Source organism: Vipera berus (assembly GCF_964194415.1).
Source record: "Vipera berus genome assembly, chromosome: 2".
Taxonomy (NCBI): domain Eukaryota; kingdom Metazoa; phylum Chordata; class Lepidosauria; order Squamata; family Viperidae; genus Vipera; species Vipera berus.
In genome coordinates, this window is record NC_138203.1 from 124840520 (window position 1) to 124857163 (window position 16644).

General features: G+C 41.1%; 1 pseudogene across 1 annotated transcript; it reads left to right on the forward strand.

Moving 5' to 3' along the window:
- The first annotated feature begins 3307 nt into the window (after window positions 1-3307).
- LOC308661368 (3-beta-hydroxysteroid-Delta(8),Delta(7)-isomerase-like) lies at window positions 3308-13916 on the forward strand (annotated as a pseudogene). Its single transcript has 4 exons — window positions 3308-3623; window positions 11963-11999; window positions 13206-13334; window positions 13528-13916. The product of its transcript is annotated as a 3-beta-hydroxysteroid-Delta(8),Delta(7)-isomerase-like (transcript).
- The last annotated feature ends 2728 nt before the right edge of the window (window positions 13917-16644 follow it).

A 16644-nucleotide genomic window follows, 5' to 3' on the forward strand; every position in this document is an offset into this window, starting at 1 on the left:
AGGTATACAGATTGAACAATAGTGAAAAAACAATAGTAAAAACAACTGAGACCCCAAGAGCTATCAGGCCAGGCCGGACTGCTGGAACAGGTAAGTTTTTAAATCGCGCCGGAAGGTGCGGAGGTCGGGGGCCATCCGGATTTCGGTAGGCAAGCAGTTCCAGAGGGCTGGCGCACCCACTGAGAATGCCCTCCCCCTGGGGGCCACCAGCCGACATTCCTTGAGCGGTGGCACCCTGAGGAGGCCCTCTCTGTGGGAGCGCACAGGACGGAGGGGTGTTGACGTTGGCAGAAGGTGCTCCCGTAGGTAGTCCGGACCCATGCCATGTAGGGCTTTGTATGTCATTGTTAGCACCTTGAATTTCACTCGGAAGGCAACCGGAAGCCAGTGCAGCTCACGGAGGAGAGGTGTGATATGGGAGTATCGGGAGGCCCCCAAAAGTGTCCGTGCAGCTGCACTTTGCACCAGTTGAAGCTTCCGAGTGGCTCTCAAGGGCAGCCCCATGTAGAGAGCGTTACAATAGTCTAGGCGAGAGGTCACAAGTGCATGGGTGACTGTACGTAAGGCATCCAGGTCCAGATAAGGTCGTAGTTGGCGCATTAGTCGAACCCGGGAGAAGGCCCCCTTGGTCACAGCTCCTATGTGATCTTCCAGGGATAGCTGCGAGTCTAGGAGGACACCCAGGTTGCGGGCCCTATCAACAGGGGGTAATAACTCATCCCCGATGTTAAGGGATGGAATGATCTGAGTATCCTGGCTTGCCGGTACGTACAGCCATTCAGTCTTGTCCGGGTTGAGTTGAAGCCTGTTCCTCCCCATCCATTCCCGGACCGCTTTCAGGCAGCGGGACATCACGTCGAGGGCATCACTGATGCTGTTTGGAGTTGAGATGAAAAGCTGGGTGTCATCAGCATACTGATGGTACCCTACTCCAAAACCACGAATGATCTCACCCAGCGGTTTCATGTAGATGTTGAACAGGAGAGGCGAGAGGACCGACCCCTGAGGGACTCCGCAAACGAGAGACCTCGCGGTCGACCTCTGCCCTCCTGTCAACACCGACTGCGAGCGTCCCTGGAGATAGGAGGGGAACCACTGTAAAACCGTGCCTCCCACTCCCAATCCCCTGAGACGCCGCAGCAGGATACCATGGTCGATGGTATCGAAAGCCGCTGAGAGGTCTAATAGGACTAGAACAGAGGAATGACCCCTGTCCCGAGCCCTCCAGAGATCATTCACCAGCGCGACCAATGCCGTCTCCGTGCTGTGCCCGGGCCTGAAACCCGATTGGTACGGGTCTAGATAATCCGCTTCATCCAGGACCAAAGGGAGCTGATGCGCCACCACACTCTCAACAACCTTCGCAAGAAAGCGAAGGTTGGAGACCGGACGAAAGTTGTTCAATACAGCTGGGTCCAAGGCAGGCTTCTTGAGGAGGGGCCTCACCACCGCCTCTTTCAAGACGGCAGGGAAGCTACCCTCACTCAAAGAAGCTGATATAACTGCCTGGAACCAGCTGCGTGTCCTCTCCCGGGCTGCATAAACCAGCCAGGAAGGGCACGGGTCCAATAAACATGTGGTGGAGCTCAGTCTCCCCATAATCCTGTCCACTTCCTCCGGAGTCACAGAATCAAACTCCTCCTGAAGCAGTAGGCATGAGCTTAAATGGACTCCAGAAGATGGTAGAGGACAGGAAGGCCTGGAGGAATGTTGTCCATGGGGTCGCGATGTGTCGGACACGACTTCGCAGCTAAACAACAACATTAATTTGTCTGAAATGGTATAGGGTTACCTGCCTGAGCAGGGGGTTGGACTAGATGACCTCCAAACTCCCTTCCAACTATTATTATTATTATTATTATTATTATTATTATTATTATTATTATTATTATTATTATTATTATTATTATTATTATTATTATTATTAAATACAAGACAGTAAATACCAAGGGGAAAAGAGAGGAAACATTTTGCAGCCCCCCAGCTGCCAGATCTGCGCTCCGGAGGCCTGGAAATTACCTCCAGAGCCCGGATGCGTGGCTGTGGAACAATTGTGCAGCCTCTCAGTGACCTGATCTTGGCTCCAGAAGCCTGGAAAAGACCTCCGGAGCCCAGATCGGGCTGCTGGGGGTCCACAGAAGCATTCTGCAGGCATACCTGTACTATTGCTGGTAGCTTAGAAGGAACCGGTTCTTCTGTTCAAAAAAAGGTGCCGGAACGCTGTTCCATGCGTTCTATGAGGAAAAACCCGTGTATAGCTATATATATTATAAATGTATATATGTATATATGTATCTTATATATGTGTATATGTATATTTATATATATATATGTCTGTGTGTGTGTGTGTGTGTGTGTTTGTGTGTGTATGCATGCATATATATGTATGTGTGCCTTAATTAAGTTAAAAATACGAATCCCAGGCATATTGAAATTAAAACGAAATAACACGAGCTTGCAGTTAAAAGACAGGAACAGCATTCGCAGGTGTGGGCGCACATGGCTACACACAACCATACCTTTGATTTGGCGGGGGCTGAGGCGATTGCCTAGGATAACACCAAAGGCGGCCAACTACTCAAAGAGGCCTGGTTTTTGGACCGTTTCTCAATGAACTGTCATATAGATTTCCTCCCTGCATACCAAGCCCTTAGGAGTTGGGAAGAAGAACGGCGCAGACACGTGAACACTCACGGAGTATACCATCGAGCCAAGATCAAGATCGCACGGTCACACAGCAACACTGCATCACAAAAAGCAACAAGGGGGAGCAGCAATCCCCAGTGACGTTTGGCGTGAGGACATGCTCAATGACAAGGGCATCGATGATGACCAGAAGAACAGACAGCGATTCCCCACTGACAGCGAGCACCCAGAGACAATCGCACTCCATGAGAACAGGTCTGAAGCAGTTCGAGAGAATACGGCCGATGGAAACAGACCAGTGACGCGCTCCATGAGTGGAGCGCAAAAGCGCCAATGATATAAATGTAGTTTCACCTCTCCAGAAATTCTATCCTCACAACGTTGGCAGTTAGCCAATGAAAGCTCAATTTTATTAAAACTGCTTTGGTTTTTCCCTTATCCCGGTGTTCGAACTTTCGTTTTAATATATATGTATCTATGTGCATTTGTATGTTCAGATTTTACAATAAGTTCTGTTTCTATTTTGTCAGCTGTCAAACTGAAAGAATCTGATAATAGTTGTGCTTAACTAGTTCTCTGTATTTAATGCAGGTGGGTCATTTCCTACCAGAAGAAGCCCTTGCCTTTGTCACTGGATCAACTCACACTTTCTCGACCCACTATGGTTTTGGAAGCAAAACCCTTTGTTGTCCACCACCCATACTGGCCTCGAAATCTGGAACTCCAAAATTACATCCCAAATGACCGACCCTTATGGCAGCTCTTGACATTCTTATTCTCTACTTCAGGAATTATCTTGCTGTTGACTTGGTTTGTAGCAGGTTGGCGAAGCAAGACATGGGGCCCTTTTGGAACTTGGCGCACCTTGATCATTTGCTGGTTTACCATCTGTGCTTTTATTCATGATGTCATTGAAGGCTGGTTTGTCCTTTACTATACGGAAATCCCAGGGGATCCATCCTTTCTCTCGCAGATCTGTAAGATGTGTGTCTATCTGGTTTCTGTCTTTTGATTTTCGGGGAAAAAATTGATGCAGCAGGTTAACATGGGAGAAAGTGGAGGGTGGGCAGGAGGATCCGCAGGAGGCATAAATGGAGCAAATGACACGTCAGTCAATCCTTCTATTGTGTACTTGAGTCAGACTTCAGAACACAAATATGTGATAGTGACACTTGTATAGACAGTCTTTGCTTACCAACAGTAACTTGGACCAGCAAATTCAGTGTAACTGATATGGCCATAAGTCATTGTCACATGATCACAAGAACTTACAACAGCGGTATTCAGATGTGACCCTTTTATGACTTGTGGACTTCAACTCCCAGAATTCCTCAGGCATGCTGGCTGAGGAATTCTGGGAGCTGGTCCACAAGTCATAAAAGGGCCACGTTTGAAGACCCCTGACTTATAAGAACAGTTCCTGCAGTCCCAGTTGCCATCTTTTGATGAATCCTGAATGGCTGTAGCATCCCTCAGTCACATGATCACCATTTGCAACCTCCTGGTGGCTTCCCTATTAACATTTGTTGGAAGCCAGCAATGAAGTTTGCAAATGGCAGTCACATGATAGTAGGATGCTATGATATAATTGTAAGCCAGTTGCAAGTATGTCACCCACATTAACCTGATCATAGGGCTGCTGTGATGGCCACAACTACAAGGACAGTTGTAAGTTCTTCAGCACTGTTGTAAGTTCAAACAGCCAGTGAACAAGTGAACATTAAATGAGGACTACCTGTATACCTGTGGTTATTTTTGAGATAGCACTATCCTGCCATCACTCCAGAAAGATTTCCAAATTCTCCTTATTGATTCTTTTTTCATATCTGCAGGTAGCCTTTTGACTGTATCTTTGAAAGGCACCTATTGCAATTGTGCAATAAGAGAGGAAAATATAAAATGTGCAGATAAAACTGGATTCAGCTGTTATAACACTGGAATACGGTAGTTTAATGCTTCTGCTATGCTCACCATATAGAGCTCTATCCTTTTTTTGTGCTTGTAGAGCTATTGATTCTTAATAGTTCATTAGGAAAGTCCCATATATAGGAACTTGATATGATGTGAAAACTGAAATCATGGCCATAAATAGATTTCCACATATACAGTAATTATCCTTAGGGAACCTGTGTTAAAGGTTACATGCTAGGGCTGTGGGGTACAATGGAATGTGAAAAGGGACAACTTTAGAGCAATGCATTTTTCCCTGTAGTTGCCTGGCTGCTCTGTGCAGCTGCACCATGTTGCTGAGAAAATGCATTTGACATAAGGCACTGCACAAGTGACATATGTGTGCCCTCCTGTGCTTTGGAATCACCTCTGTTTTATTGAAAGGTTTTAGACTCTACCCTGCAGGTTGGCTGGGTGGAGAGCATTCAAGTGAGCCTTGGGAGAAAAAAACTCATCTACAACTGGAGTATGTAAAAGGATACCAATATTTTGCAGATGTAACCCTCTGTATTTCCCTCAGTGGTTGGAAGATGTTTGCCATATGGCTCAGCTCATTTTGGATCTGTACTTCCAATTCTTATTAGATTTTTTTAAAATTCAAGTTGGTTTATATATTATATTAATATATGTATACCTAGAAAGCTGCAATTTTTGCAGAAGGGATAATAGTATGTCAGCTGAAAGATTTTCAAGCTTCCAAATCTTTCTCAACTATAAATCCCAGCATCCTGTCCCATTGCTCTTACCCATAACAGCTCCTGGGAATTTGAGCCAGCAGTACAGAATCTGCAGTATCAAATCACTTAATCCTTTCAAAAGTCTAGATAAAAACATATATCTATAATGCTATCCTTTGAAATTGTAACAAGGCAAGCAGAAATCAGATTAGAAAAATTACGTTTTATATTAGTCACAATAATTCACTTTGCACATCTGGCTATGCCATGGTTCCCTGAATAAGCCATAATGAATGGGGTACACATACAACACACTGAAACCTTCAAATTCGACAACTACATCTGAATTTAAGAGCATTTGATTCCTTCTAGTATTATCGAAACCTCAAGAAGTGAAAATGTATGTTTCTTAATATTTGCATTTGTTACCAAAAAGCATGATTTTAGGCTAAAGTAAGTCCTTGTGAATTTAGAAAGTTTTATTGGCTCGTTTCTTATAGTTCTCGTTAATACTTCAAGAGTCAATATAAACAGCAATGGTGATAAGGGGCAGCCTTGCCGTGTTCCCTTTTGAATTTGAAACTTGCTAGATGCTTCCCCATTAATAATTATTTTTGCTTCCTGATTGTCATAAATTGCCCTAATTATATTTATAAATTTTTCACCCATATTCATAAAGCTAAGCTGTTGGCACAAAAAAGACCATTTAACATTGTCAAATGCCTTTTGGGCGTCTAAGAAAAGTAATGCCATCTGTTGTTCGCTATGTAATTCATAGTACTCCAATGTATCTAATATTATTCTAATGTTGTGCTTAGTGTGTCTCTTAGCGAGAAAACCATTCTGATCTGCGTGTATGAAATCATTCAGAAATCGTTTCAATCGTTCCGCTATAATTGATGTAAATATCTTGTAGTCCGAGTTAAGAAGTGATATGGGTCTATAATTTTGGATTAATGTATGGTCCGTGTTATCTTTTGGGATAAGGGTTATGTTTGCCTCTAGCCAAGATTTAGGCGTTCTTGCGCCTTCTAATACTGCGTTAAATACCTCCACTAGGGGTTGAGCTAGGATATTTTGTAATTCTTTATAAATTTCTGATGGAAGACCGTCGGGTCCCGATGCTTTATTATTCTTTTGTGCATTAATAGCTTTTATCACCTCAGATAGTCGAATTTCCTCGTTTAACATATTTCTGGTATCTTCTGTGACCTTGGGTAGTTTGGCTCTTTGAAAATATTCCTCCATTTTCTCCACACTTGCCTGACTATCTTCTTTGTATAAACGTTCATAAAATTCCTGGGCTATAATTTTATTTTTTTCCTCCTGGTGGAATATTCTCCCTTCCTCATCTCGTAGTTCGTGAATCCAGTTTTTCCCCTTTTGTTTTCCCAATTTATATGCGAGCCACCGGCCCGGTTTATTTGCATTTTCAAAAAAAATTTGTTTCGTGTTTCTCAATTGTTGTGCTAATTTCTCTTTGTCTAGAATGTTAAGTTTGTGTTTAATCAGATCCATAGATTGCTTGATATTCTCTTTTTGTGGATCTTGTTGGAGTGTAACTTCTAAGCTCTTATATTCCTCTTCTAATCTTTCCCGTTGTTGTCTTTTCCCCTTATTTTTGTATACCATGTATGCCCTCGCTACCCCTCTCATCATTGCCTTAGCTGTATCCCAATTGTTTTGTACTGAGGTGTCTATAGCTTTATTTTCCTTAAAGAAAAAACTTAGTTCTCTCTCCATCTTAGATTTGAATTCGTCTTCTTTTAAAATTGCTCTTTGTAGCGTCCATCTGGGTATTTTTTGGAACCTTTCCAGTTAAGTTTAATAGGATTGTGATCTGCCCAAGTACCTGTCGCTATATGTACCTCGTCTATTTCTGAACTAATTTCTTTCGTCATCCATACCATGTCTATTCTAGACCATGAGTTATGTCGGTTGGAGTAATATGTATATTGTCTAGCCTTACGATTTCTTTCCCTCCAGACATCTTGGATATTTAGTTCCTCAGCCAAGTTGAGAAAAGATCTCGGTAGAGTTCTTCTCTTCTTTTTCCTAAGCGTCTTTCCCATATAATCCAAATTTATATCTAGGATAGCATTAAAATCTCCTATTAAACAAATCTCCTCATAATCAATGCTACATATCTTATTGTGAAGTGTTTTGAAAAATTGTTCTTGGTTATGGTTTGGGGCATATATCTCTACCATCATGACCTTCCTGTGATTTATTACAACCTCGACTATCAGTATTCTACCCTCTTTATCGTTATAAATTTGTTTTGCAGTCAATTTTGGGTTTACATATAGTGCCACTCCTCTCTTTTTCTTGTGTCGGTCTAAGGAAACGAATAGGTTCCCTATTCTTGGTTGTACTAACAAATATTTTTGTTGTTCCTTTATATGGACTTCTTGTATTGCCACGATATCCAATTGTTGGTGAATAAGCCTATTAAAAAATTTCCGCCTTTTCACTGGCGAATTCAATCCATTAATATTCACAGACATAATACTACACTCACCTCCCTTCATCTTACTTATTTCTGGTTTTTGTGGATCTCGTGATTCGGGGCTCTCTCTCTTCCTTGTCTCTAGTTCCATGTTTCTCTGTTAACTCACCGGATTTGTTCCTTCTATCCTCTGTAGCTAAGATCTTCCCATCCATTGCCACACGTATTGTATCTCTTTCTCTTACCTCCCTTCCATCTTGATCTTCTAAATCTACTTCCTCTTGGCTATGGAAGTGGCGTTTGTAAAAAATCTTCTGCCTTCTCTATCGTGTCCAGTCTATGCCTTCTATCCTGCCACGTAACTAGAATACCCTCTGGAGTTAGCCATCTAAAGTTTACATTTTCTCTTATTAATTTAGATGTTAAGAATTGATAGCCGCGTCTCAGATCCCTCATCCTTTTAGGTATCTGTTTAAGAATGGTGATTGGTTGGCCCCGAAATTCTAATGGTTCCTCTCTAGATCTATGCAGAAGCTCATCCCGAATTGATTTTTTAACTAACCTTACATGTACTTCTTTTGGGAGGTTGTGCCTTCTCGCATAATTAGTTTGAACCCTGTATGTTTCATCAATTTCCGCCAGCATTTCCTCCTTCCCTACACCGAGTGCCTTTGCCATCAGTTCTGCCATCATGACCAACAGATCTTCCCCTCTTTTTTCTTGAACGTTTTGGAAGCGTAGATAATGAGCAGCCTTTTCTGCTTCCAGAAAAATGACTGTTGTTTCTAACTCCTTATTAGCCTGAAGGAGTGTTTCATTTAAATCATCTACTCTCTTTTCCTCTTTTTCCATTCTAGCTTCCATATCTTGAAGTCTTTGTTCATTTTTGACTAATTGTTGTTGAATCCCTTCAAATTTATCATCTATCGCTTGGATTTTCCCCTTTAATTCACCAGTGTTGTTTCTTATTTGGCCTATTTCTCTCTTCATCTCCTCGTGGTTTTTGGCCATTGCCTCGTGTAGGTTTTGCAAAAGGGCATGTAAATCTTTAAAGGAATTCGAGTTAGATCTTTCCCTTTGCAGCATATCCTCTATAGATTTCTGATTGGAGGGACTTGAGGCCATCCCCTGTCCCTGTGCTGCCGCCTTTTTGCCAGCGCTAGGCTTAGTTGCTCCCGAGATACTTGTCATGTTTCCCCAATTATAACACGCGTTTTATCAATGTGTAATACCCTGAGTCTTATATAAACCTTTTAACTCTATGACAAAAGATATATAAAACAGTTACCACCAGATACTTATTACCAACTAAGCAATTTATATAATAGAATTCTATAGTATGAATATATTCAAAGTCACGTTCTTCTTCTTTTTTTTTTTCCCCCGTTTCCGGCGCAGAAATTGGCACCTTTTCCGTCTTCCTCTGCTGTCAAAGACCAGTAGGTGTCCCACTAAACAAACCTCCAGTTACTAAATTGCTATATCAAATGGCCGCCCGTGACAAGTAGAGTAGAATTTCAAAAGTTTCAAAAGTTCACAAATTCAAAATTTACCAGGATAGACCAGACTAGACCAAGCTGATCGCTTTCCACGCCCGACAATCCAGAGTTCAGTCTCTAAGGCTCCAAAGCTCAGACTTTGACCTGTTGTAGCTTATCTCCAGCTAGAATACAGTCATATAGTCTTCGGCCTTCTTTCCCTTGCTGTTTTTGCCAAACGCCTCCCTCAAGACTTCTATCGCCGCTTATTCCCTCTCCGTGAGGCTCCCACTTCGAACCAGTACCTCTTTCTCAAGCGCTTCCTATTAAATATTCGGATATACTCTCCGTCAGCTCCGCTCTACCGTTGTCCCGCTGCTTACGTGCTAGCTCCGTCCCTCTGTCAGATCTTCATGTCGGCCATTACTGGCCTCCTTCTCCCCGGTTCGCTCGCATCAGACTTTCTCCGGATCTTCAACACGAACCGCCGCTCATGAAGGTTCTCCGGGCTGCCTGCAACTTCGGATGTCCCTACAGGACCTCCTGAAGCTCCGAAAAGCCCCCGCGAACACTGGGTGAGAGGTTGTGCGTGGAGAGAGCTCCGTTCACACAGCCGCCCGCTCTGACAGTTGGCTCCGCCCCCCCCCTATAAGAAACGACCCAAAGACAAAAGGATTAACCATTAAAAAGGAAACCTTTAAATTGCAAGCTTTCGCGGACGATCTGGTTTTTATTATGGAGGATCCATGTCAGACGGGACCAAAGCTATTGGAAGAATTATCTAAATATGGTGAGGTTGCCGGACTGCGAATAAATAGAAATAAGACCAAGATGATTGTTAAAAATATGACCAATAAACAAAAAGGTAATCTGGCCGGAATCATGGATATAGAAATAGTCAAGAAAATAAAATATCTAGGGATTAACATTACGGCTAGATGCACTTCACTCAAAAAGGATAATTATGATAATGTAGTGAACCAAATAAAAGGTGATCTGGAAAGATGGGGAAACCTAAAACTCTCATTATTGGGAAGAATCGCTGTCATTAAGATGAATATTCTGCCTAAAATCCTGTTTCTGTTTCAGAATATCCCAATTCAACTCGACTCTAAATTTTTTCGAAATTTGGATAAATTATCACTAAATTTTATTTGGCAGGGGAAAAAACCAAGAATTAAATTGAAATATTTACAGGACACGAAGGAAAATGGGGGTTTTGGATTGCCAGACTGGGAATTATACTACCATGCCGCGGCCCTGAGCTGGATTAGAGAATGGGTAATCTTGAGAAATAGAAGACTATTAACTTTAGAGGGTCACGATTTGCAATATGGCTGGCATGCTTTCCTATGGACGGAGAAACAAGGTCTTTTCTCGCATTTTCAAAGACATAGGATCAGGCAAGCGCTACTTAATACTTGGAAAAAAATTAGATCTCACAATTACACCAAAATACCGGTCTGGCTATCCACCCTTGAAGCGATAGTTTACCCAAATCTGTTTGATTTGGGTAACATAATCTCATACAAGGATATTCTGAATGAGGAGGGGGAATTGAAACTTAGGAATGAACTAGAATTACAAGGTATAAAACTCGATTGGTGGGCCTACTTACAAATCCAATCGAGATTTAGGAAGGATAAAAATGAATGGGGGATATATACCTCTGAAACAGCATTGGACAAAATATTATTGGGACCGGAATCTAAACAAATAAGGAATTTTTATAAATTACTTTTGGGATATAAGCTGTTTGAAGAGCAAGTGAAAGACCCCATGTTGACCTGGGCTAACAATTTAGGACATAACATCGACTTAGATACTTGGCAAACAATTTGGGATAGAAATAAAAGGATAACACTGGCCTCATCGTATAAAGAAAATTTATTTAAAATGTTTTACCGATGGCATCTTCCCCCAGCCCGCTTAGCAAAAATGTACACAACAGCATCTCCCAAATATTGAAACAAGATCTTGAGTTTAGTCCAGAACTTTTCTTGTTGGGAATCACGAAAGAGAAATATCCTAAAGATGTGCTATACTTAATGATCCATATTATCACAGCAGCTAGAATATCATTTGCGCAAAAATGGAAAAAGAATGAGATCCCAGGAGAAAAAGAGGTTATTAGGAAAATTTGGGATTGCGCTGAAATGGACAAATTAACTTTGGAATTAAAGAATAAAGATCAATCAGACTATTATAGAATTTGGAACAAATTGTATCTTTGGATGGATAAAAAGAAAGGTCTCTATTAGGTTTTACAGACTAGCTCACTGTTTTAAATATTGTGGTATTTCACCGATTTGTAATCTAAGTGTATTTAAGTGTATTTTTGATGTACATATATACATGTATATATATATATTTAAACATTGTAGACAAAAAGGTTTGTCAGCTCGCTGGTACTGTGTCCAATGTTTTTAAATAATAAATTTAATAAATTTAAAAAAAAAAGAAAGTTTTATTGGCATGATAGCATTCATGTGGCCTGTATAATCTCACATTCATTATATGTTGCCTGCTAGAATAGGAAGTACTTGGAAATTTCAGAACAGATGTGTTTGGTTTAGGGAGTTGGAGACAGGTATCACTTCTGCACCTCTGGGTGTTCCAAGCATCTATTTGCCTTTTATCTAAAGTGGTGCACAACCCTGTTATAATTAATATTTAAGAAAAATACAGGGAAATTCACAAACTCTCCCTACTGCAGCAGCCATGAATTTCTTTTTCTACTAATTTTTCTTTATATCTTCCAGGGAAGGAATACGGCAAAGCTGACAGCAGATTTATGATGTAAGTGTTAACTTTGAAATGACAGGCAAAGGTCTGGATATTTCTGCAAAGATCCAGCATTAAGGAACTCTGAACACAAGTATCTGGTCTGCATGCAGGGATAGGGAAAGGATGATTTGACATAATACAAACATAAATATAGTTGAGATGTTCAAAAGTTTTGCATGAGTTCTCTTAATATATTTTCTGTTTCCAAGACAATTTTTAATAGGGCAAGTAAAACAAAGTTAAAAGAATTCCTGCATTTCTTTTTAACCATCCTAATCTTTTATACTTCTAAATTATTTTAGGAAAAAAACTCCCATTGAATTCTATTCATGCCTTAAAAGAGCATATCGGGGAACGACATTTGTTTTCTAGTCTCATATTTATGAACTTTTCAGATGAGTATTATCAGTGGGGTTTCCCCCAGCTCAGTGGAAAATCTGGTTGGTGAGCATGACTGTTTCTGCAAGGCATGGGTAAATTCTACTTTTTCCCATTTATTTTTCATTCATTCTTTTCTCTATTCCCCTCAACCATAGTAATTTTGCTTGGGAAAATACAATGGGCAAGGCTTCAATAGAAAGAACTTGCACCAGTTCACTCTCCTCACTTGCATCAAATTCTGCAGTTTGGCCTGAGATGGGTTTATTACCTTTGCGCATTTTCATGAATCAAGGAAACCAGGATTACACCATTTAATTAGTTTAGTTCTGCAAGAGTACAGTTTGTAAGCATTTATTCATGGCCTTAAAGTGCCTTGGTGGAGCAGTGGGCTAATGCCTCCTTAAGTAACACCAGCTGCCTCCAATTATTGCAGATTCGCATCCCACCAGGCTCAAGGTTGACTCAGCCTTCCATCCTTCCGAGGTAGGTAAAATGAGGACCCAGATTGTTGGGGGCAATAAGCTGTAATAATGCCGCTGGGGGGGGGACGAAAGCCCTAATAAGCAGGCATATACATAGAATGAAGGCTATTGCTAAGCACATTTGATTTGTGCTTAGATTGTAAGCCGCCCTGAGTCTTCGGAGAAGGGCGGGATATAAATGGGATTAAAATAAAATAAAAAAATAAATAAGGTGCATTCCATTTTCTACTTCATCAAATAAAATGAAACATTTTCCTAAATTGGTCATCTATCTAGTTTGAATGTAGTGAACTGTAAGAAAGTTGGGATGTTTTGGGACCTCAAGGTGACATTCATTTCATTTTTGTATCTGAAGATCAGATAATTTCATAGTTTGCGTGGAAACCATGAATGTGTTTTTGGGGTCCCCTCAGTCTTTGGACTGCAGTCGCATTTCTGTCACGCCAGTCCCATCGATACGTGTTGCAGCTAGTGGTGTCACTAGGTAAGTATGCAAGACAGGGAGGGAGGTATGTCAGGATATATAAATGTTAATGCAATCTTTCAAAAGCAATTAATTTAATATTTTTATTTTTGGTTAATGTTCCATACGCCTGACTGCATTTCTCTTCTGGCTTGTCCACTTTTGATCTTTTCTTCCTACTTTTATCGGCCATCTTGTCTATCTCTAACCGTAGGTCTTCTACATGGTGATGTTCTGTACTTCTACACTGAATACCGTGATGGCTTTCGCCATAGTGAGATGTGGCACCCTACCTACTTCTGGTTTTACTTTGTCTTTATGAATGGTCTGTGGATTATCATTCCCTCTCTTCTCCTCTGGGATGCCTGGAAGCACCTCAGTGCTTGCCAGAGAGTAATGGATGCCAACAAAGTCAAGAAACACTGATGTTTTGCACAGGTGGTCATATTAGATGGTTTTTCCAGTCATTCAGAGGTTGATCTTGTATTCCTCCTGTTCCTATGCACTTCTTTAGATATTTTCTGATATCACCACTCATTTTATTGATAGCTTCCTTTTCCTTTCTTTTTTCTTCAGTTATTTTTTCAACTGTTTTGGGATTGTGTATCTGCAGAAAAAAAAACACTACTGTAAAGATTTGTATATAAGTAGACAGATCTGCTGCTTTAGGGGCAACTATTTTCTAATGTCCCAATTTACAGTATCACTGTATCCGAAACTCCATTCCCTTGAATGTCCTCTGTACAGCACTAAACTCTCTTATTTGTAAACTGAAGTGTGACATTTTAATAAACAATCTCCGTGTTGTATGGGTTGGGTGAGGCTTTAGAGAAAACAATTGTGATGGAAATTTTCTCTGTAAATTGTAAAGAATATTTTGTTTCCTCTGAGTTGTTTGAAATGTAATCAGACTATAATACTAGTGGGTGATTTTAACTGTAAAGTTTTATCATCAAGAACTTTCATAATTTCTTGTGAAAGAGGAGCATCAATATATTGGGCACAATATAGACCAATTAGGAAATCTCTTTTTTGCTGGATTTGAGCTGTCTAAATTACTAAATTTAGGGTTTGTCCTGTAGTGACTATAATATTCCAGGGTTGTCTTGTGTTACGCTTGTTTGCGCTGTTAGAACAGAAGGCAACTGTGTAGACACTGAAAGTATTAGACTAATTTATAGAATCTGAGTCTGTAACATAGGGAGAATAGAGGTTATTGTAATAATCAAGAGCCTGTGAAGTGTATCCCCTTTCTGAAAATGTAATATATATGTACAAAACAACAAAGCTTAAGCAAAAGCCTTTAATTTTTACAATTGTCTCCATCCTGCTTCTGAAAAAGAACATCGAAAATGTGATAAGGCCAATAAGAATTAAAAAATGAAAAATTTCATGCTTTCTAAATTGTTCCTTTTGGAAAATGAATGAATGAGCCCAGTTATTTTTATGTATATCTGAGTATCTTGGTATGTATATCTGAATAACTTGGTACAACAAGCATACTTCTCAGGAGACACCTGGCCATATCAGCTAATTTACATGTGAGATGCCTCAGATTTCTCCCTCCTTCCGTTAACATCCACACAAAATTGCTGCGTAAGGTCATTCTACTACAGCACATGGTGCAGTATCATTAATACTAGCTAGGTAGGGGATGCTGTTTTAAAGCTGACCCAGTGACTGGAGGCTGGATAGGGAGGAACAGGCTCCAATTGTGATTGAGCAGTGGCTTTGAGTAATTGCCTCTCCTTGATAACACATTAAAAAAAAGTGCAGTGAAGTGAGGGATTTCATTTTCTTGCAGAAGGTCCCCCCCAAAAAAAAGCCACCAAAGCAACCAAGATTGACAAGTATATACAGGTCAATTTTCTTGGAGTGTGTGCATGTGCTTTTTCCCATTTTTAATTTTGCATGCCACTCTTATTTTGACTTACTAAATCCCCACCGCTAAAATGATTAAAATGTGTCATAGTTTTGCTATTCCACAAAGTTTCAATACTCTATGTCAGTAATAGAGAATGGCTGGGAAAGATTGCTGTATGTGCGGTATCCAGTTCAAACACACTTTTGGTTACTGTTTAAACAATTCTGCAAATTTGTACTACTGTGGTTTGGCCCATTTTTCTTAGATATAGATAAATGTGCTGTACTGAAGGCCAGGCATGTTGTTTATCATTTGTAAACAACCTGTTTGCCATTCTTCCCCATCCAGATTTGTGGACCCTTCAATTCCAAGGATACACAGGCATGCATGATCTCAAAGGCTTGGAAGGCACCAGGCTGGAGAATGCCTCTCAAAAGCCAAGTTATGACCAGTTAGGGCAGGGGTGGGGAACTATGGCTCCTTTATGACTTGTGGACTTCAACTCCCAGAATCCCTGGGCCAGCCATGCTGGAAGTTGAGGTCCACAAGTCATGAAGGCGCCATAGTTCCCCACCTCTTTGATTTAAGCAAAGTCTTGTAGCGGGGAAAAACGAATGCAGTATCATGGCTGCTGCTCGTGAGGACATCATAATCTCGGCATAGTGACATCAGTGTGTGTGTGTGGGGGGGAGGCTTAGCTTAGTAAATATCTCATTACCGTATGATTGTGATGCCCTGAAAACAAACTGTCTCTCTTCCCTCCCCGTCACCCTGGTTTGCCTTAAGAACCATGCTTGGTTAAAAGGAGCGTTTCCCTTTAGTTACTAAAGTTTCGTACAATGCTGCATGCTTCCGCCATACGTCATAACCCAAACTAACAATAAACCTTCCAGCATTCTCGCCTTTTCTATCCCTGGCTTTGAATTGGCTACTCCGCCCAATCCAGTCGACAGTCGCTGGCACGGAACTTTGTCATGACCCGGATGATAATGGCATAAAACGACCGCGGTGTGTAATTAGCGTCCACGTAGATCGCTAACGCCTCGCCTCGTAAGCAAGCGTTTTCCCAATGGCCGGTTAGGTGCCTCCGAGAAACCTGAGCGGTAATCCTCTCCCCCGACAGCTGGTATCAATCAATTAATCAATCAATCAAAACATAGCTGGAAGGGACCTTGGAGATCTTCTATCTAGTACCATTTCAGATAGGTGGCTGTCCGGTCTTTTCTTAAAAACCTCCAGTGATGAAGCACCCACAATTTTTTGAAAGCAAGCCGTTCCACTGATTAATTGTTCTCACTGTTAGGAAGTTTCTCCTTATTCCAGGTTGCTTCTCTCCCTGATTAGTTTCAAATCTGACCTGCAAAAACCAGGACTTCCGCTAGGTAGCAACAAGAGTTTTCTACACTTTTTTTGGCGACTGTCTGCCACCCAGATCGGACAATCCAAATTTTCGGTTTTTCCCCACTT